This window comes from Dromiciops gliroides, chromosome 6 (assembly GCF_019393635.1).
Source record: "Dromiciops gliroides isolate mDroGli1 chromosome 6, mDroGli1.pri, whole genome shotgun sequence".
Lineage (NCBI taxonomy): Eukaryota > Metazoa > Chordata > Mammalia > Microbiotheria > Microbiotheriidae > Dromiciops > Dromiciops gliroides.
Genome location: NC_057866.1, coordinates 262,172,010 through 262,195,687, shown reverse-complemented (window position 1 = coordinate 262,195,687; position 23,678 = coordinate 262,172,010). Strand labels below are relative to the sequence as shown.

The window sequence follows — 23,678 nt, the reverse complement described above, 5'->3', positions numbered from 1 at the left end:
CTTGATTATTTCCTATTTCTCTTGCATATACCTTGCTGGGACATACTTATTTGCTTGTTGTGTCCATTACATAGTGAGCTCCTGGAGGCTAAGGACTATATTTTCCCCATGTTTTGTAATCCCAGAATTTAGCACAGTACCTGGAACATAGTAGATGCTTAATAAATGCTTACTGATTGATTGATTCCTACAAAATACAAGAAAGAGAGCTTTCCAAAGTGCTTTAGTTCTGTGTTGGGAGAAGAGTGAAGGGGACAGAGCCTGGTCCAGTGTGTGTGTGAATGTGAATATGGGTTGGGGTGGAGGAGTGTTGCTGGAGAGAGAGAGACAGACAGACAGACAGAGACAGAGAGACAGAGACAGATACAGAGAGAGAGAGAGACAGACAGACAGACAGAGAGGGAGGAAGGGAGGGAGAGAGGAGGAAGGGAAAGAGAGAAGGGGAGGGAGGGAGGGAGAAAGAGACAGAGACAGAGAGAGACAGAGACAAAGAGAGAGGGGGGAGGGAAGGAGAGGGAGGGAGGGAGAGACAGAGAGACAGACAGAAAGACAGAGAGACAGAGACATAGAGGGAGGGTGGAGGGAAGGAGGAGAGGGAGGGAGGGTGGGAGGGAGAGAGAGACAGAGAGAGAGATAGAGACAGAGACAGAGAGAGGGGGGAGGGAAGGAGAGGGAGGGAGGGAGAGACAGAGAGACAGACAGAAAGACAGAGAGACAGAGACATAGAGGGAGGGTGGAGGGAAGGAGGAGAGGGAGGGAGGGTGGGAGGGAGAGAGAGACAGAGAGAGAGATAGAGGCAGAGACAGAGAGAGAGGGGGGAGGGAAGGAGAGGGAGGGAGGGAGAAAGAGAGACAGAGACACAGACAGAGGGAGGGGGGAGGAAAGGAGGAGAGGGAGGGAGGGAGGGAGAGAGAGAGAGAGAGAGAGAGAGAGAGAGAGAGAGAGAGAGAGAGAGAGAGAGAGAGAGAGAGATTCTTTGACCAATATGATGCTAATATACTGCTCACGCTTCTTTCATCTTTGACACGCAGGTCTCTCTGAACCCTACCATGGGATGACATTTCCTGGATTGCCAACTTTCCTTTTCTCTCCAAGCCGGACGGCCAGAGGAGGAAGAGGAGGAGGAGGAGGAGGAGGAGGAGGAGGAGGAGGAGGAGGAGGAGGAGGAGGAGGAGGAGGAGGAGGAGGAGGAGGAGGAGGAGGAGGAGGAGGAGGAGGTGGGGGGAGCCAGGGAGTTGAAGACTGCCTGCCTGGCTGGAGGTAGAAGCTGTAGGGGAGCGGTGTCTGGAACCTCGGAAGCTCGGTTTCTCTTCCACCCCCAGTCCCTGAGCTGGACGGATTGTCAGCACCTGTTCAGGAGGCTGCCCCACTCCGTCCGGGAAGTGACCAGGTAAGGCAGCCAGGCTGAGGAAAGAAGCCAGGGTAGCCAGATGTGAGATGCTGGACTCGCGCACCGCGGGCGCTTTTCAGCTCTCTTGGATGACACGGTTTAGCATTCACATTGAACCTTCGACTGCACACGCTGGGTGTTTCTAAGTTTGCCTTTCCTTCCTCTTCCCTTTTCCTTTATTATATGGACAGGCGAGTCATAATAACTGATGAAGTACAAAGGAGATGTTTCTGGCTGCTGTTGACAAGCCCCATTCTCTTTGATCTGTCTCTGCCATATTTCTACTGTTGTAAGATTTACTTAATTCCAGGGGAAGGTGTATGGTTCTTAGCCAGAAGACTTTGGTCAAATCCTAACTCTGCTACTTGTCATCTGTGTGACCCCGGGCAAGTCATTTAACCTTTCTAAGCATCAGTTTGGATCGGGCTGGATGGTCTCTGATGTCCCTTCGAGATCAAAATGTATGAGGCTAGCCTTCCAAGGATGCTAGTACTTACTATCATTGAAATTCACTGGGGAAACATAATTGTATTTTGATCAAAGTTTTTTATTTCATCAGCATGATAAAATCTGGTTAATTTAAGAAATCATAAACTGTCTAATACACAGTAAGCACTTAATAAATACTTTTTCTTTCATTTAGACTCTTAGATGATTTATACTGATTAGTGTATATTTGGTAGGATAGCTGAGCACACCTGAATTATAGGAATTTTCATGATTCAGTTATATACAGGGGTTTGCACATAGGAGGCCTATATAGCTTGTTTTTCTAAGTTGAATTAACTCATCATTCACCCATTTTAGATATGGCATTATAATGTCCTTTAAAAAAGTTAATTTTGAAATATTGAAGAAAATAATTTTAAATGTGCATTATTCACCGACATTTCTTTTTTTTTTCCTTTTTTTGCGGGGCAATGAGGGTTAAGTGACTTGCCCAGGGTCACACAGCTAGTAAGTGTCAAATGTCTGAGGCCAGATTTGAACTCAGGTCCTCCTGAATCCAGGACTGGTGCTTTATCCACTGTGCCACCTAGCTGCCCCTTCACTGGCATTTCTATTAACTGGTATACTGAGGCAGCCTTGGAAGACAGTCTAAACATGGATGGCTAATGTGTGTATTTTGGCAAGAAATCCCAGAATATTCTGTCACTCTTTAGAAGGGCATTCATAATATATATGCTGACAATGAATGAGAAACATAATTGATTTTTATTTGGTCATAATCATCTATCTCTGATGGAGGGCAGAATCATAGACAGAAAATTTTGACAGCTTAGCTCCTCAAAGAAACTGATATGATCATCAGAAGAGAATACTTTAAAAAATAAAATGAAGTTATCTACATAAAAATTAAAGTGAAGAAATAGATCCTAGGAACTAAATATTAAGTAGGGAGAGGGAAGAATTAACTGATATTTTGCTATTTTATATACATGTTTTTTCTGTCATTTTTGGTCTTATATAATTGTAGTTTGAATTAATAATTTGAATAATTCCTTTTTTACTGGTTAAAAGTTTGGGTTGTTAGAGAGTCAATGAGGATTAAATCTAAGGATAGGACTTCTAGCACGATGTTTGTGTCTGTTGATGGCTCTCTGTGAGGCAAGCTCTCTCTCATTACCTCAAAACTGCTAGAAATGTACCAAATAACCTAATAAAATCAAGAATAATAAAAAGGGGAAGGAAAATCAGAGGGGAAAGAAAAGAAATCAGATTCCCTGAATGAAATGTCCAGGGAAAGAAAATCTCTTAGGATAAAAGAATATAAAGCTTCTCAAAAGTTGGTATTATTTCATTCTCTTTATATCATTGGTGCGTAGTGAGTACTTGGTTCATAGCAGGCACTTAATAAATGTTTGTAAATTTATTGTTTGTTTCTAAACTCAGTATAAAATAGGAGAATAAAAGTCCAGAATCAAAGTCCAGATAGGAATAATTCTCAAAAGCTACTCATGGAATCCCAAGAAAAGAAGAGAATGACAAGAACCCTAAAGGTATTAGGAAAGTCTAATATAAGAATTGAAGAAAGGGTTAAAGAGTGAAACAATGCATAAGGAAATCTGACAATTTAGAAAGAAAACTGGAAATCTTACCAATGCAGTGGAAACCTTGAAAGAAATCATCATAGAATTATAGATTAATAGATTTAGAGGTGAAAGGATTTTCTGAAGCACAGTTGAGAAGTTAGTGCATTTCAGGCATAGAACATGAAGAATGGAGATGGAATATTGTGTGTGACCAACAGATAAAGAACCAGTTTGTCCGGACATCAGTTTGTGGGAAAGGCAATGATATATAATGAGGATTGAAAGATAGAATATGGCCAAGTTATCAAGGGTTCAAAAGGTTTTATTTTATATTAGAAGCAACAAGAAACAACCAGAATTTGTTAAGCGGAGGAGTGACCTTGTCATGTCTGTACTTAAGAAATGTCACTTTGGTGGCTGTGTGTAGGATGGAACAGGATGAGAAAACATTTGAGTCGGGGATAACAATAAGAAGGCATTTCAATCGTTTAGGCAAAAGGTGATATGGTACCTGAACTAAAGTGGTAACAATACAATGCTTGGCACATAGTAGGTACTTAATAAATGCTAGTTGATGGACTGACTGTGCAAATGGATAGAAGGGATCAAAATGAAAGTTATTGTAGCGGTAGAGAGGAAAAGATTTAGCATCTGACTGGATATGTGGTATGAGGGAGAATGAGGAGCTTAGAATGATATCATGGTGATGGACTTCAGATCTTGAGAAAATGATGATACCTTTAATGGAAATAGGGAAATTTGGAAGGGGTGTGAGTTTGGAGGAGAGAAAAGGGGTTCTGTTTTGGGTATGTTGAGTTTGAGATGTCTTTAAGATATCAATTTGGAACAGAGCACCTTATGTTCAATATACCCAAGTTTTCTGTACATAAGAAACACACTTAAAACAAATATTCATAAAGACCCTTATTCCTTAGCTGAAGCCAAGAAAGCAGATGTGATCATCATGATATCAGATAAGACAAAAATAGGTATAATTAGGAGAGATGAGTAGGGAAACTATACTATTCTTAAAAGCATTACAATACTAAAAATAATGGCAATATTAAATTCACATGCAGTGAATGCTATGCCTTCTGAGTACTAAAAGGAAAAGTTTATAATTATAAGAAGACCCAGAGCGTAATATGCTAATCATTGGGTATGTCAATTTTCCTCTTTTAGACTTAGAAAAATCTAAAAGAAAAGAAAAATATTAAGGAATTGAACAAAACATTAGAAAAACTAGATATGATAAGTACTTTAGTAATTATTGAATGGCATTCTTAAGCAAAATACTTTTTTGCATCACATGGCAACTAAAAAAATGATCACATTCAAGGAAAAACAAATGTGAGCATCACCTATGAATAAGAACAAGTAAATGAAGAAATAAGGAAGGCAATATTAAATGCATATTTAGATACCATACTTGGATTTTTCAGTGGCCCAGTAATATATTAATATGGATACTCATAACAATGGTGCAGATTATATAGCCAGAACTAGAACAGAGCAGACAATGCTATGTCCTAGGAAGCAAAATGAAATTGAACTGCCATTTCCTACACTTTTTTTTTGGTGAGGCAATTGGGGTTAAGTGACTTGCCCAGGGTCACACAGCTAGTAAGTGTTAAGTGTCTGAGGTTGGATTTGAACTCAGGTCCTCCTGACTCTAGGGCCAGTGCTCTATCCACTGCACCACCTAGCTGTCCCCATTTCCTACACTTTTGTAACACTTCTGCCACCCAAACAGCCCTACTCCACCCACCTTACTTGTTAACTGCCTTGCCTAGGGCCTTGTAGTATTCCAAAACCCCATCCAAATCTGGCTTTTGTGTCGTCCAACCTGGGGACTCATGTTCTAGAGGTATACCTGAGACCAGCGTGGATTCAGAGTGGAGACCAGAGAGGGAGAGGTGAGTAAACAATTAGGTAGAAAAGCTGTGCATTCCACTACCCTCAGAGTAAACTTTTACTCATTTATAAAATGGGCAGAAGAAAGTATGTTTGTACTACCTCCCTCAGAGAGTATTTGGAAAGAAGGTGCTTGGCAAATTTTAAAAGGTATATAAAAGTGGGAGCTTGATGTGTCATGCCCTTACCTGACAAACCAAGTCTCATCACATGTCTAGGGAGCAGCACAGGTAGTAAAGATGTGAAATATATGGATTATCAGAAAAGGGTTGCTTGGCATTAAATATCCTTATAGCTTAGAGATTGGCCTTAGTGGCAATCTGGTCTAATTCTTTTGCTAGGCAGGACAATGAGTCTCAGAAAGGTGACTGGGCTTCTCTAATATTACATGACCAGTTAGGGCATTTAACTTATACTCGGGCCACCTAATTTCTAGTCCTGGTTCTGCCACTCTTGATCTTCACCTCAAAATAATGTCCTTATAAAGCAACTATCATAGCCTGCTTTGTTTTTTTGTTGTTTTATGCCTATGCAAAAACCAGATGATGCTAATCACCACTAACTGGGAAGAAAAGGAAAAATTAATTTAACCATGATCTAATATCCAATTTTAAATCTCACACATCAATCACCCTGGCAATGGCAACACATGCTCCACAAGGGTAGAAGTTCTGAGTAAGTATCATGCTCTCTGGTCACTAGAGAGTTGTCAACCTATCCTCCAGTTCCACTTTTTTCTGGGAATCACTGATTGTTGTCTAGGGGAATTTGGGTTTATAGATTTATCAATTAGAACTTAGCTCTGAGCTCCCTTCTACTGGCTTACTCTGCTTCCTTTTGAGTTGTGGTATTTCATGGAAAACTAGTCATGTGACTTTGATTTAATGGAGTTGCTTTCTAATGGAAACAAGAATGCTGCAAAGTGGTTTTTACTCTTAGCATAGAATCAATCAATAAAATAGTACTTAATGGTGACAATACAATTCATAAAACAAGTAATAAACATGTACTCAAAGATGGTAAGCCTGCCACTTTCTAGAACCCAGAGGTCTCTGAGACATAAGACTGATTTGCACTCAAGAGCTCTAGGAGATACACAGATTGTATTCTCTTGAACAGGCAAAGGATTATAATCTCACAGTTCTTAAAGGATGCTTGATTCACACTTTACATATGACAACACAAGAACATTGCAGTCTAGATTTCAAACCACCAGAACTAGAAAGCATAGATAGATAGAGAGATAGATTTATCTATATGTACATATATGCATAAATACACACATATAAATATATATACACATAAATCTATATAGATCTATCAATCTATCTTGGTACAATGAGCAACTCAGGTATGTCCAGTGCATTTATTTACTCATTTATTCAAAAGATAAAGCAAATTCAAATACATATCATTGAATAAAACTTCCTATGTCTTCTTAGCCTCCCATGAAGACATAGTCACCATCACAGAGTGGTCAGTGACCTGCATGGACTTGTGGTTCCATCAGGTCTGGGAAATGACATCCCTTCCTGTACTGTGGTATTAAGTGGGCATTGATAAGTCCAGCCCCTCAGAGTTGAGCTCCTTGCCTAATCATCTTATGGTGATAGGGCCTGGGGAGGCATGGTGTTCAGCTGCTGTTCTTAATTATTCCATGCAGGGGTTACTAATTATGCCACAGCTCTTGGCTAGTGCCATCTATCATGCTCCTACATCTATTCCTTGGTGGGGCTATCTATCCTTGTCTGTCATGGCATCCCTTTCCCCTTAGAGATAGTTGCCATACCTTTCTGCTACTTTAGTGAAGTACCTGTTATCCTGTCTTCCTCTTACCACCTCCAGCTCCTGAGAAGATGACAGAGAGAGGCACTCATCTCTCTATTAAATTATTAATGATAGCAAAGCCTCATATGTAGGTTTTTGAATGAAAGTTTTGCATTTTCATATTGTACAGGGAACTAGATACATCTCAAAGTGTTTGAAATGTAACGATTGGAATAACGCCACCTGCTGGATACTTACTGTAGAGGAGTTCTGCCCATGAAGGGAAGGTCTTTGAGGGCAAGACCAGGAGTCAGGAAGTGACGCGGACTAGTGGGAGGAGGAAGGAAGAGACTGGCGCGGAGTCTCGGGCTCTTTCCCTTTGGACGCTGGCGGAGAAGGGAGCTAGAAATGTGCTCTCCCTTTAATAGATAGGAATCTAGGCCTTTTTCTCTCTCTTTACCAAACTCTTATTCTCCTTAATAAATGCTTAAAAGTCTAACTCTTGCTAAAACTTGTAATTGATTGGCGACCACTCATTAGATATTTTAGACAGTTTAGCTAGAATTTTAACCCTTAACAGATGGCTGACCACGAAGAGGAAAGCTGAACCTCACTTCTGATCTTCCGGTTGGGTAAGAAATTTCCCCTACCCTTTAAACTGCTAAGTACTGGTGTACTGGCTGTGTTTTCCTTTAAATTTTTTCGAATGGACCTTTTAAACTCCCTAATTACCCTATTTTTGATTTTAGTCTGTTTAACCAGACAAATGGGAGATAAGATCATGTTAATGCTTTGTTTTTGTGGATTTTCTATTTTTCTTTTTATTTTTGTTAAAAGAGCCAGCAACTTACTCACACAAGGAAATATCTCTCCCTCTCCCAACCATGCTTTTTCAGAGAAACCTGAAGAGATTCCTGCTGCTTTTCCCAGTTCCAACACTAATTGTTGCTCTAATTTTGCATGCCTGGAGGCAATGACCCACCCTCTAGAAGCTTTTAATCCCCTAGCACCTGGAGGCAAAGTGGGGGAAGAGGAATCCAGGCCTGAGTTCAAAATCAAGTCAGATTCAAATTGCGCTGGTCCCTCCCCTCCTCCCCAGACCCCACCCTCTACTCCTCCTATGGCCAAGCCCATAGCTTCCCCTGCCTGGGAAGTCCAGAGATCTGATGCGCATGCTCAACTTTTTCTACCTGCATTTGCAGCTTCAGGCTCAGCCCTTCCCCAGCCTGGCTGTGCTTTTGAGACAATCTTAGAAAACTCTTTAAATTCCAGATATGCTTGTTTTGTTCATAATTTTGCTAACCTGCTTTTGTCTTTAATTAGTAATCTTATAAAGCATTTGTATGGTGAAAAGACTGACAGACAATATAAAGGGGTTAAAGAAGAAAAACTTAAGCTGAATAAGAATGACAACCATCAACATAGTTCAAGACTCTGCTTCTTTTGCCATGGAAGGGTATATATTTTAGAGAAATGTAGAAGTAAGCAGCAAGGTATTGATATGAGTGTTGGGGATTTTAGATATCGGAATCAAAAGTGTTCTGAATTCACTCAGAGTATTAATGTCAGTTCAGAGGTTACATAGGATTTCTATGCTATTATATATACATTTTGACATTAATGGTATGGGTTTATTTTCATAGAGATTTTCATGCTTTTGAGATTGTGTCTTATACTTAGTTTTTAAAACAAGGAGAATATTTGTAAAAGCTTTTTATAGTCATGTGATCAAGTTTATATTTTATAGTACTCTTATTAATATTAAATTCATATTCATTTAGATTTCCCTAGTTTGATTTCATTGTCTTTTATTATTCCACGTGTATTTTCTTCTATTCATTCATCTATCTAATTTTGAAACATGGTTTTGATTTCATAATACAATGTTAATTCTAGGAGTATTGTGCTCCCATATTCTGAGTTGTTTGTTTTTGTTATTTTTTTTTCCTCAACTGATTATTTGATCAAACTCTTTAAAGCATTTCCCTGGCAAATTGGTTGCCATGGCAAGTGTAAATTGATTCTAGAAGTATTATTTTTGATAAGCATATTCCAAAAAAAAAAAAAAAAGAGGGGAACATTTGTAAAAGTTTTCTTTTTTCAAAAAAAAAGTTTTCTTTGAGATTCTGTTGTGCTTTAACTTGTATTTAAATATGTTCAGATTTTTCAAAAAAGTAATTGTATACTAAGTTAAAAAAAGGGGTATTATTTGAAATTGTTGCATAATTATATATTGTGTTCTGAGTCAAGATGTATTCACATTTTTTGCAATCATTTATTATCCTCAATTTTTAAATCCATATGAGACTTGGATTATGGGAACTTATCATTTAAGACATTAATTGCCTTTATTCTGAGTTATCAGATGCCAGTTGGCCAAGATGCCATCCAATCACAAGAGGAATACATGCAAGAGCAGACACTGAACTGTCACATGAGGGGAGACATGCATGAAGTCAAGGTATGGCCGAGGGAACGGCTTTTGACAAATGTTGAGGTTGGATTCTCTTGGTTTAATATTTTATTTTATTTTTCCCCACAATATTGTACAGATGGCTGGAAGTATTCATCCCACCCATCTCACTTCTACACCTGGCTTCCATGCTCCCTCCTATATGCCTGATGCCATGGACATCTCAGTCCCATGCATCTGATTAAGTCTGACTCAGTTTCTTCCAATATGTTCGGTGGCATGGACATATATTCCATCCACCTATTTTAAGCCTGGCATACTGTATGGGCAGTACATATTGCTCAAGTGTGGGAATGCTCATATCCCATCATTTCTCTGTTCTTTTATGGTAACCCCCATAATTATCTCAGGTGTCATGATAAATACAGTGTTGAATTTGGCCTTGACACCTGTTACCAATTATATTAGATTTTTAATTTCTCATAATGGCATGAGGATAATTAGGCAGATGATGCAAAAAGTGATGAAACAAAGATAAAAAATTATTTTTAATAATTAATATCGCAGCAATTGTCTTCTCAATTACCCTCCATAAGGGGGGGACTATAGTAATATTATAATTTTAAAGAATGGTTCAATTTTTGTTTTATTATATGTTTCATGTGTAACAACTAAGATTCTGAATTCCCTTAGACATGTTTTTGAGAACTTTCATTGTTTGATTTGATTATTGACAAAGCTATTTTAAAGTTCTGTTAAGCTCAATTTTGTAGGAAATTTTCCTGGCTGATTACCAGCATCCACACATCAACCCCTGAAAAGACTTCCATTCCACGACTACACCTAGAGGACATCTGAGAAAAGACTTTCAGAGACTTTAAATGAACAGTTTTGATTTGTTCTTTTTGTTGGTTTTTTTCTCTTTCTGTTATAATATGCACCATCTGTAACATGTATTCTCTGCAGAGGCCCTCCCTTTGCAAGACTAATGTCAAAGCGTCGGTTCATGAGGACAAAAAAAATCGCCCCTCTGGACAAAACTTTCCTCTCTTCCTTTTCTATATTGTTGTTCACATATTATTAGTTAGCAATAGTTATCATATTGTTTTTACTGTTCCGTCAAGGAAACATTTTGTTTCTTGAGGAACAACAGGGGGGACTGTAACGATTGGAATAACGCCACCTGCTGGATACTTACTGTAGAGGAGTTCTGCCCATGAAGGGAAGGTCTTTGAGGGCAAGACCAGGAGTCAGGAAGTGACGCGGACTAGTGGGAGGAGGAAGGAAGAGACTGGCGCGGAGTCTCGGGCTCTTTCCCTTTGGACGCTGGCGGAGAAGGGAGCTAGAAATGTGCTCTCCCTTTAATAGATAGGAATCTAGGCCTTTTTCTCTCTCTTTACCAAACTCTTATTCTCCTTAATAAATGCTTAAAAGTCTAACTCTTGCTAAAGCTTGTAATTGATTGGCGACCACTCATTAGATATTTTAGACAGTTTAGCTAGAATTTTAACCCTTAACAGAAAACTTCTGAAATTATCTCATCCCACCATTACTGAGAGATAAACTGAAGTTGTTGGAAAAGTTATTAGCCTTTGCCACCTGTTATGACAGAGCATACACTAGAACTAGCGGTTCTTTGCTGTTTCTTTCCCATAAATCTTCAGAAAACACTCACCAAGTGTTCTCCCTTATGCTTAAAGTTCATAAGTCTTTTTAGAATTAATTCTATTTCCTTCTTTTTCAGTATTTTAACATACTTTAAATTGTATTTATCACCAAAGTAACAGGACATAGGAACAGATAATTAAACCTATGTTGATGAATGATAGAGAATAGTGTTGGCCTATTTAGAAGAGTAATTTTCTGTATGGATTACAATAAGAATTTATGGTTTTATTCATCCACCCACTCTGATAACCAACATCTCTACACTTGACCCCAAGCTTCATAATTCTGTGGCCAACTTGGTGATGAGTCTTTCAATACTTACTTCTAGTAGTCCTTGGGAAGTAAATATAGAGTGAGTATGTTATTGAGTTTGATAGTAAAGTCCTTTGCTGATGCCTTGTTGTAGTGTGGAGGTGACCCTGGATCATCCACTTGAACAATTACATTTGCCTCCAAATTCTTAGTTTTAGCTCTAGCAGATCTCAACGCATTCATATCATCTCAGGCCCTGTGCCTCTTTTTATATATTCTCCAATATACTCAATTTGCTGATGGTCTTCCTCTAGAATGGGGGTTCTTAAACTGGGTTCCATGAACTTAATTTTTGATTGATAACTGTATTTCAATATAATTGAATTCTTTTGTAATTCTATTATTTTATTTCCTTCACTTAAAAACATTACTTTTCAAAGGCATGAAGGTGGGAGTTCAAAGGCTTCACCAGACTGCTAAAGGTATCTATGACCTTAATCCAAGGTTAAGGACCTCTAGTATAAAATCTGGATAGAGTGCTGGGCCTGCAATCAGTATAATTCATCTTCCTGAGTTCAAATCCTGACTCATATAGTAGCTTTGTGACCCTGGGCAAGTCACATAACCCTGTTTGCTTCAGTTTCAGTTACAGATGAGTTTGTACAATGAGCTGCAGAAGGAAATGACAAACCACACCAGTATCTTAGCCAAGAAAACCGTAAATGGTTTCACAGATTTGGACATGACTGAGAAAGAATTAAGAAGCAGTCTAGAATCTAGATTAATTGAGATGATAGGGATACCCAAGCAGTATGTGAGGTGGTTTATCAGTTTTCCTTCACTTTCCCTAAATAGCTGATATACTTCCTTTCCAATTATTTCTATGTCCAATGGCATACCTTTGTGCTGTTTCTCCTGCTTAACCTCCTCTGTTTGTGTTAAAAACTTTTCAAGATCACCTATCGCCCTTTGAAAGAGCTACAACTCAAATTCTAAGAGGAGTGTAGTACTCCACAATTCAGGCATCATTGGGCGAATATTCCAGTTTTTAAAAAGTGCCTTCAGGGGAAACTTGGGGACCCTGAAAATCAATTTTCCAAAAGTAATCCAACTGTGCTCTCCTCCTTCCTATTCACTTCTAACATCAGCTCAATTCAATTTTTTGAATGTTTGTTCAGAATGTACATAACAAATAATCCAGTCTGTCGGTGATTGTTACCTTATGCCATCATTTGCAAAACAAGTGTTTTTATCTATTTGGTTTTTCCGATGTGGATAGTTGGGTCAGACTCCTTTGAGTGATTATAAATATCATTTTAGAAGCTTGAAACAACCAGCATACCATCATCCACCAACAGGAAGATTCCACTATCTATAAAGAATGTCCCTTCCATTTGCACATTTATCTAGACGTAATCCATGCGTGTGGCAAATATCTTGGGAACGTACAGTCGCTATTTGAATGTATCACTTGGTACTAACAATCAGGGGAACAATCCAACAATCATTCCTGCTGTTATATGTTTTGAGAAATGTAGAATTTTGCAAGATTTAAACATAAACTCTGGGAGTACAAAGACCATTTTCTTTTTATCGTCACTACCTAATATGGTGCCTGACACTGTTTTGGTTTGGTTTGGTTTTGGCAAAGACTTATAATTTCATGAATATAGGGATCTCCCAGTGAGGAAATTCCCTCCGTTGGGAGAGATTAGCAAATTTTTCTAATTGATACCTTAAAGAGTTGCTTTAGCATCAAGAGTTTAAGTGATTTGTTCAAGGTCACACAGCCAACATGTGTCAGATGTGAAACTTTAACCCAGGTATCCAGATTCTAATGTTCTATCTATCATCCTATACTACATCTGTGAGCTTTATAAATAGTAGGAATTTGACTTGGTCAGTTGAATTTTTCAAATTGTTGTCATATGTGCAGAACACATTTCTGGAGGAGAGCCTTTCAGGTAGCATTTTTCTCTTCCAGTTATAATTATATATATATACACATACATATACATATATGTGCACATGTGTGTATATGTTGCACATAAATATTCAATATCAAAGGGATTTTACAAATAAATTATATCAAATATATTGAGGATTCTTATATAAACTATTTGCCAAAAGAGACAAAGAAGATACGCTGCCAAATTCATTCTATGAGACCAATGTTATCTTGATCCATCAACTACAGAGAGAAATAAGGCAGAGAAAGAAAATGAACACCCATATGACTAAGGAAACTTGATGAAACAATGAACAAAATACCAGCAGAGTGGTTATAGTCATATTGAAATTTCTCACTATGACCTGGTTTGTTTTATATTAAGCATGCAAGAATGATTCAGTGGTATAAAAATGTAAACATAATAAATCATACTGATAAGAGAAATAATAAAAAATGATAGCACATGTCAACAGATGCAGAAAAAAGCTTTGGGCAAAATGCAGGATTTTTAACTTTATGTTAAAAGCACAGGAATAAAAAGACATTTCCTTAATATGATCAAAGTTATCTCTCTCAAACAAAACAGAACAAACTAGCATTATTTATGATGGAACAGCATCAGTACCTTTCAAAAAAAACCCCATCCTGGCTAAAGTAAACAGTATTCCCTATAATTTGACAGCATTAGATACTAGCTATAGGAAGGAGAGAGAAAATGAATTTGAGGAAATCAACAGACCTAGCAGAAACAAAATTATATCTATTTATATATGGCGCAGTTTTCTTATAGAATTATAATGAACAAGGCAATATAACAAAGTAGAAAATTGATAAGTTTGAGACAATAACACCTTTCTGTAAATTGTTTTTTTAAAAATTCAAAAGGAAGAGATAGAAAATGTATGAACACATAATATTTAGAAACTAACCTATGAAAGCACACAAGTATACACAAAGACACATATGTACTTTCATATGTATACATGTACATATATACATTCCTGAACACATGCATACATATATCAGTTCATCAAGGAATTGTGTGGTTTTTGTTCTGTATGGAAATTCCATCAACCAGTTAAGTTCTCCACTCATTTCTTAACTTAGTAGATAATTCTGAGTCATCTGAGACTCAGAGAGGTTTAAGGTGTTGACAAACGTCACACAGTATCAGAAGCAGGATTTAATACCTTTATATGCAGGTTCAATGCTACAAACCAGGGTGATTGATACTACCCAAATTACTCTATGGACTTAGTGTTATATCAAACATATGAAGAAAGGGTTATGTAGTTATGCGAAGAACCTGTGATTATATTAGCGTGAGCTCATCCTGGTGTGGGAATTGCCATGACCAGCAGGGACTGTGATGTCTCTGTGAAAAAGTAGGTAAGTTCTTAGGTAGATGCTACTTGAAGCACATAAATGGTCCAAGGTCAAAGAGCTAACAAGTATCAAAGATGTGATTTTATCCCAATATTCCTGGATCTAAGCCCAGCACTATAAACACTGTTCCTACACCAAAGAGAAACTTTATAGAATTAGACAAAAATAATAGCACAATTTTTGGAGGAATAAAAGGTCAAGAATATTGAGAGGCATAATGAAAAAGAGCAGGAAGGAGAATGGCTTGGTGTTACCAAGTTTCAAATCACATGGGAAAAGAGTTGTAATCAAAACTTTCTGGAATGGGGTAAAAAAAAATAGAAGCATAGATTTAAAGAATGTTGTTTGTCCTTCATTCTCGAAAAGGACTATGATATTGGGTAATGTCATGACTTGCAGTGAATTGGATTTAGGTGAGGCAGGGCTGAGTGGAATGCACTAGATAAGTAAGAACAAGTACCAAAGTTAAACAGAGCTCCAGTTCTGACAAAAATAAGAATGCAAATGGCTGTGGAAAAGACTCTGACAAGGGTTTTGGGGAGAAGTGGAAGCAATTTGATAAAAGAAATTAAATAGCATCAAGTTAGTCTTTTATGCCTTAGACTTACCATGACTTACACTAAATTTAATCCCAAATGGATTTAGTAATATAAATATTTGAAAGCCACATCATAAAAACTTAAAAAATAGAAAGTTATATCTTTCACAACTACAGTTAAGAAAAAATCATAACCAGACCAGACAGAAGAGAACCAAGGTCACAAAAAAGAAGAAACTCAAATCCAACCTTAGACATTTTCTGGCTGTGTAATCACCTGTGAGCAAGTTACTTAACCTCTGTTTGCTTTAATTTCAATGGTAAAATGGAGATAATAATATCACATATCGCAGGGTTGTTGTGAGCATCCAATGGAATTATAATTGTAAAATACTTAGCACAGTGCTTCACACATAATAGATAGTTAATAAATCTTTGCTTCCATCCTTCCAATGTTCAATAAATCTTCCTGACTCCAAACAGACGTAGTTCATGTCAGGTCAGGATCTGGAAGGGGTTGTGTCCCTCTAGCAGAATTATTATGAGGAAAGCATTTTGAAAGCCTTAAAGCCTTAAAAGCATTTATATAAATGTGAGTTGTTATTGTTACTGTCGTGAATTTTCATCATCTCTGTTAGTATCTTATTCCTACAGTAACCTTTAAGCTCCTTAATGGTAGGCACTCTGTCTAACTTAAACAAAGGCCTAGAAAAAGCCTATGTCCCCATCATCCCCATCTTTTTTTTTTGGATGCATTGCTTCTGTTTGTACAAATTTTTTTTTAATTTAATGTAATCAAAATCATCCATTTTGCATTTTATAATATTCTCTATCTCTTGTTTGGTCATAAACTGTTTTCCTTTCCAAAGATCTGAAAGGTAGACTATTCCTTTCTCTCCTAATTTACCTATGGTATCACCTCTTATGTCTAAATCATGTATTCATTTTGACCTTATTTTAGTATAAGGTGTAAGATGTTGGTCTATGCCTAATTTCTGCCATACTATCTTCCAGTTTTCCCAGCAGTTTTTGTCAACTACTGAGTTCCTATCCCGGAAGCTGGAGTCTTTGGGTTTTTCAAACACTATAATTCTAGTGTCATTTACTACTGTGTTTCCTGTGCCTAGCCTATTCCATTGATCCTCCACTCTATTTCTTAGCCAGTACCAGATAGTTTTGATCATCATCCCCATCTTAAAAAACAAAACAGAACAAAAAAACCCCACATTTGATCTGACCACCAACACTAGATTTTATCCTATATCTTTCTTCCCCTTTGCAGATAAAGTGCATTTAAAAAAAAGCTCTGTATGCAGCAACTTCATCCTGAATTCTAGAATTATATTGCTGTTTCCTTTCTCCTTGTTCCCCTTACTCCTTTTCTTTTGGGACTCAGATTATAAATTTTTTCCTCATAGCAGCAAGGCAATCTTTTCATGCCTCCCTAATCTATTTTTTTTTTTGCCCCACTCAACAAGAAACTGTTCCAAACCCTTTCATTTCTCCTCAAGTTTCCCAAGATACCCTCTTTTTCTATCCTCCTATCTGAAGACTTTACTTCATATTTCACTGAAAAAATTGGGAGGTCCCTTTTCTTTCCTCCTCATCTTACATCATTTGAGCTTGGAATAGAATACTCAGGAAGGCAAAGGAGCAAGGATTAGAGTTAAGAATAATCTTTCCAGCAAAACTGAGTACAATCCTTCAAGAGGAAAAAATGAATAGTTAAAAAAAATAGAGGACTTTCAAGCATTCCTGATGAAAATACCAGAGGTAAATAAAAAAAATCTGACATTCAAACACAAGACTCAAGAAAAATATGACAAAATAAACATGAAATAATGATGATAGGGCCCTCAATTAAATTAAGATGTTTATATTCCTATATGGGAGGATAATACATCTAATTTCTAAGAACATTATCATTATTAGGAAATTAGAAAGAGTTTATATAGACAGAGACATGACTGTTGATTATGTTTGGATGATCTCTTTTTTAAAAGTGGGGTGAGAAAGAGATGTTCTGGGAGAAGGGAGAGGTAGAATAGGGAACATTTTCTCACATAAAAGAGATACACAAGAAGCTTTTATACTGAAGGGGAAAATGTGTGGGGGGGTGTCAGTGCAATGCATGAACCTCATTGGAATTGGAATTGGTTCAAAAAGGGAAGAATATACATATACACACAGATGGATATAGAAATATATCTTACGCAATAAGGGTATTAGAGGAAAATGGGATAAGAGAGATGGAGGGAGATGATAAAAGGGAGGGCAAAGTAAAGTAAAAAATGGTCAGCAGCAAAATAGACTTTTGAGAATGGGCAGGATAAAAAGTGAGAAAGAGAAAAATAGAAGAAAATAGTATGGAAAGAAATACACAGTAATCATAAATGTGAATATAAATGGGATGAGTTCATGCATAAAATGGAAACAGCAGAATGGATTAGAAACCAGAATCCAACAATATGTTGTTTGTAAGAGACACTTGAAATTGCAAGACACACATAGAATTAAAATAAGGGGCTGAAACAGAATTAAATATACTTCAGTTGAAGTGAAAAAAGGCAAGGGTAATGATCATGATCTCAGACAAAGAAAAAAATGACCTAATTAAAAGATAATCAGGCAAACTACATTTTGCTAATATATACCATACACAATGAGGTAATATAAAAAAATTACAGCAAGTTTCACTAATAAAAACTTCATTTCTCAAATATATAGGGAACTGTGTAATTTAAAATTCTAAATGTGTGTTCTAATCTGTCCCCCCAGTTTTTGGGGGAAACTGACTAAAATCACTGATAAATGAGTTTAGGTTTTTCAAGGGTTTATTGAAATATAGTAAAAGAAAGAGAAAGATTGAGAACAGATTTATTATAGCCTGCAAATCCTCACCTTCCTAAACCTCACACTTCTGAAGTCCTCTGCCACCAAGCTGACGTCTCACAACAAAAGAAGAAGAACTCTCTCACCAGTGTTCACTTCCTCCTTCATGTTCCCCTCACAGAAATGGGAGGCTCTTCAAGCTGATTGGCTAGCATCATTCAAATTCATTGGTTCACTGGACCCAAAGGTGGTCTCAATGTAAAGTTCAAAGTTTTTAGCTTCTGAGAACAATTCCCTCTTAAGTACCCTCTTAAGTACCAGCCAGATGTGCCTACAATCTAGTTAACTGGAAGTAAGTCAATTAGCAGTCAGTTGTTCTCTCCCCAATTCAATCAATTTAGATCAATCTCCAGGTGGGCCCCTGAGTATCAGCTAAATCTCCTCATCTACCACATTCCATTATCTTGACACAGAACTTAGACAAATTTATAAAAAAGTAGAGTCATTCCCCAATTAATAAATGGTCAACAGGCAGTTTTCAGGAGAAGAAATAAAAGTTATATATAGTCATATGAAAAAATCTTCTAATTCACTGTTGATTAGAGAAATACAAATTAACACAACTCTGAGTTATCACCTTATACTTAGCTGAAATGAACAGAGAAAATAGATATACTCATAACCTCTTGGTGGAGTTGTGAACTGATCCAGTCATTCTTGAGAACAATTTAGAACAATGCCCAAAAGGCTATAACATTGTGCATACCTTTGACCCAGCAATACCAGTATTACATCTGCACCCCAAAGAGATCAACAAAAAAGAAAATGACATTTTGTTGTTCAATTGTGTCTTATTCTTTGTGACTTCATTTGGGGTTTTCTTGGCAAAGATACTGGAATGGTTTGCCATATCCTTTTCAAGCTCATTTTACAGATAAGGAAACTGAGGCAAACAGGATTAAGTGACTTGCCCAAGGTCACACAGCCAGTAAGTGTCTGAGGTTGGAATTGAACTCAGGAAGAAGAGTTTCTGACTTCAGTCCTGGCACTCTATCTACTATACCACCTAGTTGCTCTACACCAAGACAAAAAACAAGGAAAAGAATCTATATGTATAATAATATTTACAGCAGCTTTTTTGTGGTGGAAAAAAAATTGGATATTGAGGAAATGCTAATTAATTGGGGAATGGCTGAACAAGTTCTGGCATATGATTGTGATGGAGTACTATTGTGATATAAAAAATTATAAGGACTGTGGTTCAGAAAATACATGATAAGAATTATATGAACTGATGCAGAGTGAAGTGAGAACTGGGAGATGATTGTGCACAGTAACAGCAATGGTGTAATGATGATCAACTGTGAAAGACTTGGCTACTCTGACCAATACAATGATCCAAGACAATTCCAAAGGATTCATGTTGAAAAATGTTATCCACCTCCAGAGACAGAACTGATGAACTCTCATTGCAAAGCCTAACTTACTTTCTTTTTTTTTGGTGGGGGGATATGACTTTATAAGCCATATTATATTATATAAGCCATTCCCATATGGGAATGTTTTGCATGATTTCACATGTAAAATTGATATGATTTTGTTTGCCTTCTCAGTGGATGGGGAAAGGGTGGGAGAGAGGGGGAGAATTTGAAACTTAAAATTGAAAAAGAAAAGTATGTTAAAACAAATAAAAAATAAATCAAAGGACAGCTAAAAATTAGCTTAATAATTTTTAGGTGACTGTATGGCCAAACTTCTTCAGTCTATCCTCAGTACTTCTGTCCAATATCACTCCATTTCCAAGTACTTTTTCACATAAGCGAAAGCCCATTTTTGAAAGACTGATTGTTTTCACCTGGGGAATGTACCAGAGCATCTTAACAATTACTTTAAGTGAAGTAGGACAATTTGATCAAGTAAATCAATTAACTCACCTTTTCATAGAAAATCTTTCTTCTTTGAAAGCCACTCACAACCCTGACCTTTCCTATCTTCCAGTCTCTGTGTTTTTCTCAGCTCTATGTACTCTATGATTAAGTAACACTGGACTTCTTGCTGATTCTGACACATTTGATCCATTTCCTTACTCATTCTCACTGGCTGTTCCCCAATGCCTGAAATGCTTCCTCCTCATTTCTATTTCCTGCTTTCCCTGGCTTCCTTCAACACTCAAATCAAACTTCATCTTCAGTAAAGATGCTGAAGTGCCTTCCCTCTGAGATTATATTCCATTTAGACTATACAGGTATATGTGTGTGTACATATATGTGTATACATGTGTGTGTAGAGAAGGGGAGGAGAGGCACAGGAGAGTGAGGAGTGAGGGGGGGAGACAGAAGCAGAGAGAGACAGAGAGAGACAGAGGCAGAGACAGAGACAGAGGCAGAGACAGAGACAGAGAGAGAGAATCTTGTATGCTCAGTTTTTTGACATGCTACTTAACCCAATAGAATTTGAGTTCTTTGGGGGCAGAGATCATGCTTTTTCCCTTTCTATTTCTAATACATAGCACAGTCCCTGGAACATACTTAAATGCTTAATAAATGCTCATTGACTTGACTTCTTCAGTCACAAAACCCCAAGTCCACAACTTCTCTCCTCCAATCTCCTTAAGCATAACCAATTAGGCAGGTTTCAAGTTTGGGCTGTAGTGCCTTTACATAAACTTCTAACATATTAAGCAGCATATTCAGCAGATAAGCTGAGGTGGATTCAAAAGTGGAATTGGAAAAAGGGGGATCTGTGCCCTGGGGCCATTTTGAACTCTTCCAAAGAATTTCAGTGCATATATCACTTAACATCACTATGTGATCCTAAAAATAGAGCTTTTAAAAACACTTTCCTTTCCTATTCCCTGAGACATGACAACACAATCTTACCCCAAAGCCACTTACTTTCAGAGTCAATTTCCTTGGAGTACTTCCTTCAAAAAACCTCCAAAGAGGGGCAGCTAGGTGGCGCAGTGGATAGAGCACCGGCCCTGGATTCAGGAGGACCTGAGTTCAAATCCGGCCTCGACACTTAACACTTACTAGCTGTGTGACCCTGGGCAAGTCACTTAACCCCAACTGCCTCACTAAAAAAAACAAAAACAAAACCTCCAAAGATTCTTATCCTTTCACTTGTGGACAGAGGGTGACAAATGAGGAAGATAAAGCATTTTTAGTTTTCTTTCTTGGAAAGAAATCCAAGTGACCTGTCCCATATCTACAAAGCAGAATACTATAGGTGAGGTATAGATTTCCCCGACATGCTTCACATTCCCTTATATCCTTTGCAGACTTGGGGCTCTATTCAGTGGGACATTCTGGTCATTTCAATATGTATCATTAACGTCCTGACTCTAAACACCTGACAGCAGGTATTTAGCTTACTAGCCTACAGGCAGATGCCTCTTTTATTGGAGCTGATATATAAGCCTGACTGAAAGAAAACAGAGAACAGAGCAAAGATTGGCAGCATTTAAGATCTGGCACTGGCTCACATCCAAAGTACTTTAGAACGATCAAAGGAAGGGCATTTAAGCATCATGCCTAGGTAATAGAACCTCTTGCTCTACTCAATAGCAAAAGGAATATGTAGCCCACCTCATATAAGCCTTCTAAACTTGGAAATGCAGTGATAAAAGAAAATAAATCTTGTCAAACATGCCAGCAATTTTCTTGTGTGGGGGCTGGGAATGACTTTTGTTCCTTAGTCTTTTTTTTCTTTTCTGTGAGGCAATCGGGGTTAAGTGACTTGCCCAGGGTCACACAGCTAGTAAGTGTTAAGTGTCTGAGGCCAGATTTGAACTCAGGTACTCCTGAATCCAGGGCCGGTGCTCTATCCACTATGTGTTCCTTAGTCTTAAGTGGGCATCAGGGTACATTTATTTATGGATGATGTAGCTTGCCCATATTAACACTGTTTCAGTGATGAATCTGAGTGTCCCAAATACAGGCATACCTTGTTTTATTGTATACAGCTTTATTATGCATAGCTTTAGTGGGCTTTGCAAATATTGCCTTTTTAATTTTAATTTTTTTTTTTACAAATTGAAGGTTTATGACAACCCTGCTCTAAGCAAATGTATTGCTATTCTTTTCCAACAGCATCTGGTTACATCATGCCTCTGGGTCACATCATGGTACGTTTCGTGCTATTTCAAAGATTTTCATTATTGTTATATCTGTTGTGGTGATCTATGATCAGTGATCTCTTATGTTACCATTGTAATTGTTTTGGGATGCTATGAACCGTTCACCAAAGAAGACAGTGAATTTAATTGATAAATGTTGAGTGTGTTCTGACTGCTCCCTGGTATCTTTCCTTCCCCTTGGGCCTCCCTATTCCCTGAGACATGACAATATCGCAATTACTCCAATTAATAACCCTACAATGGCCTTTAAGAATTCCAGTAAAAAGAAGATCAATATGGCAAACTTCATTGTTGTCTTATTTTAAGAAACTGCCACAGCCGTCAACATCAAGGCAAGAGCCTCCATGAGCAAAAAGATTACAAGTTACTGAAGGCCAGGTTGATGGTTAAGCATTTTTGATAATAAAGCATTTTTTAATCAAGATATGTACATTTTAGACATAATTCTATTGCATGCTTAATAGAATACAGCTGTTATTGTTTGTCCTTTGTTCTCAAAGATGACCATGACATCAGGGTGATATCAGAACTTGCAGTGAATTGAATTTAAGTGAGGGAGGGTTGTTCAAAGTCACCAACCTCACTCTTTCCTTCAGGGCCATCTGGGTCCAGTGGCAAGATATTTATCAGGATGACTGGAGATGGCCCTGGATGTTTGAGGTAATTGGGATTGTGACTTGCCCAGGGTCACACAGCTAGTAAGGATTTGAACTCAGGTCCTCCCAACTCCAGGGCCAATGCTCTATGCACTGCACCACCCAGATGCCCAGACTGATGGTGCAAACATAACTTTTATATGTACTAGGAAACCCCAAAAACGTGTAACTTGTTTTATTGCAGTATTGACTTTATGGTGGTTTTCTGGAACCAAAGCTGCAACATCTCTAAGGTATTCTTGTAGAATAGTGAGTATTGTGTTTTGTGGATTCAGAATCCACAGTTCTTTTTTCTGGATATGGAGAACATTTTCTATCATGAGTTCTTTGGAACTGTCTTGGATCATTGTACTGCTGAGAAAATCCAAGTCTATCACAGTTGATCATCAAACAATATTGCTGTTACTGTGTACAATGTTCTCCTCATTCTGCTCACTTCACTCAGCATCAGTCCATTTAAGTCTTTCCAGGTTTTTCTGAAATCTGCCTGCTCATCATTTCAGCACAATAGTATTCCATTACATTCATATACCACAGCTTGTTCAGTCATTCCCAAATCGATGGGCATCCCCTTGATTTCTAATTCTTTGCCACCACAAAGAGAGCTGCTATAAATACTTTTGTACATGTGGGTCCTTTTCTATGATCTCTTTGGGATACAGCCCTAGTAGTGGCCTTACTGGGTCAAAGGATATACACAGTCCCAATAACCCTTTGGGCATGGTTCGAAATTGCTCTCC

At 37.7% G+C, this 23,678-nt stretch overlaps 1 protein-coding gene across 1 annotated transcript in view; it reads left to right on the top strand.

Moving 5' to 3' along the window:
* Positions 1 to 1,290: 1,290 nt before the first annotated feature.
* NPFFR2 (neuropeptide FF receptor 2) overlaps positions 1,291 to 23,678 on the top strand; it is a 32,634-nt gene continuing 10,246 nt past the window's right edge. Inside the window, exon 1 of the mRNA XM_043973102.1 lies at positions 1,291 to 1,390. The gene's annotated coding sequence lies outside the window, so the exon portion shown is untranslated. The remainder of the gene's footprint in view (positions 1,391 to 23,678) is intronic.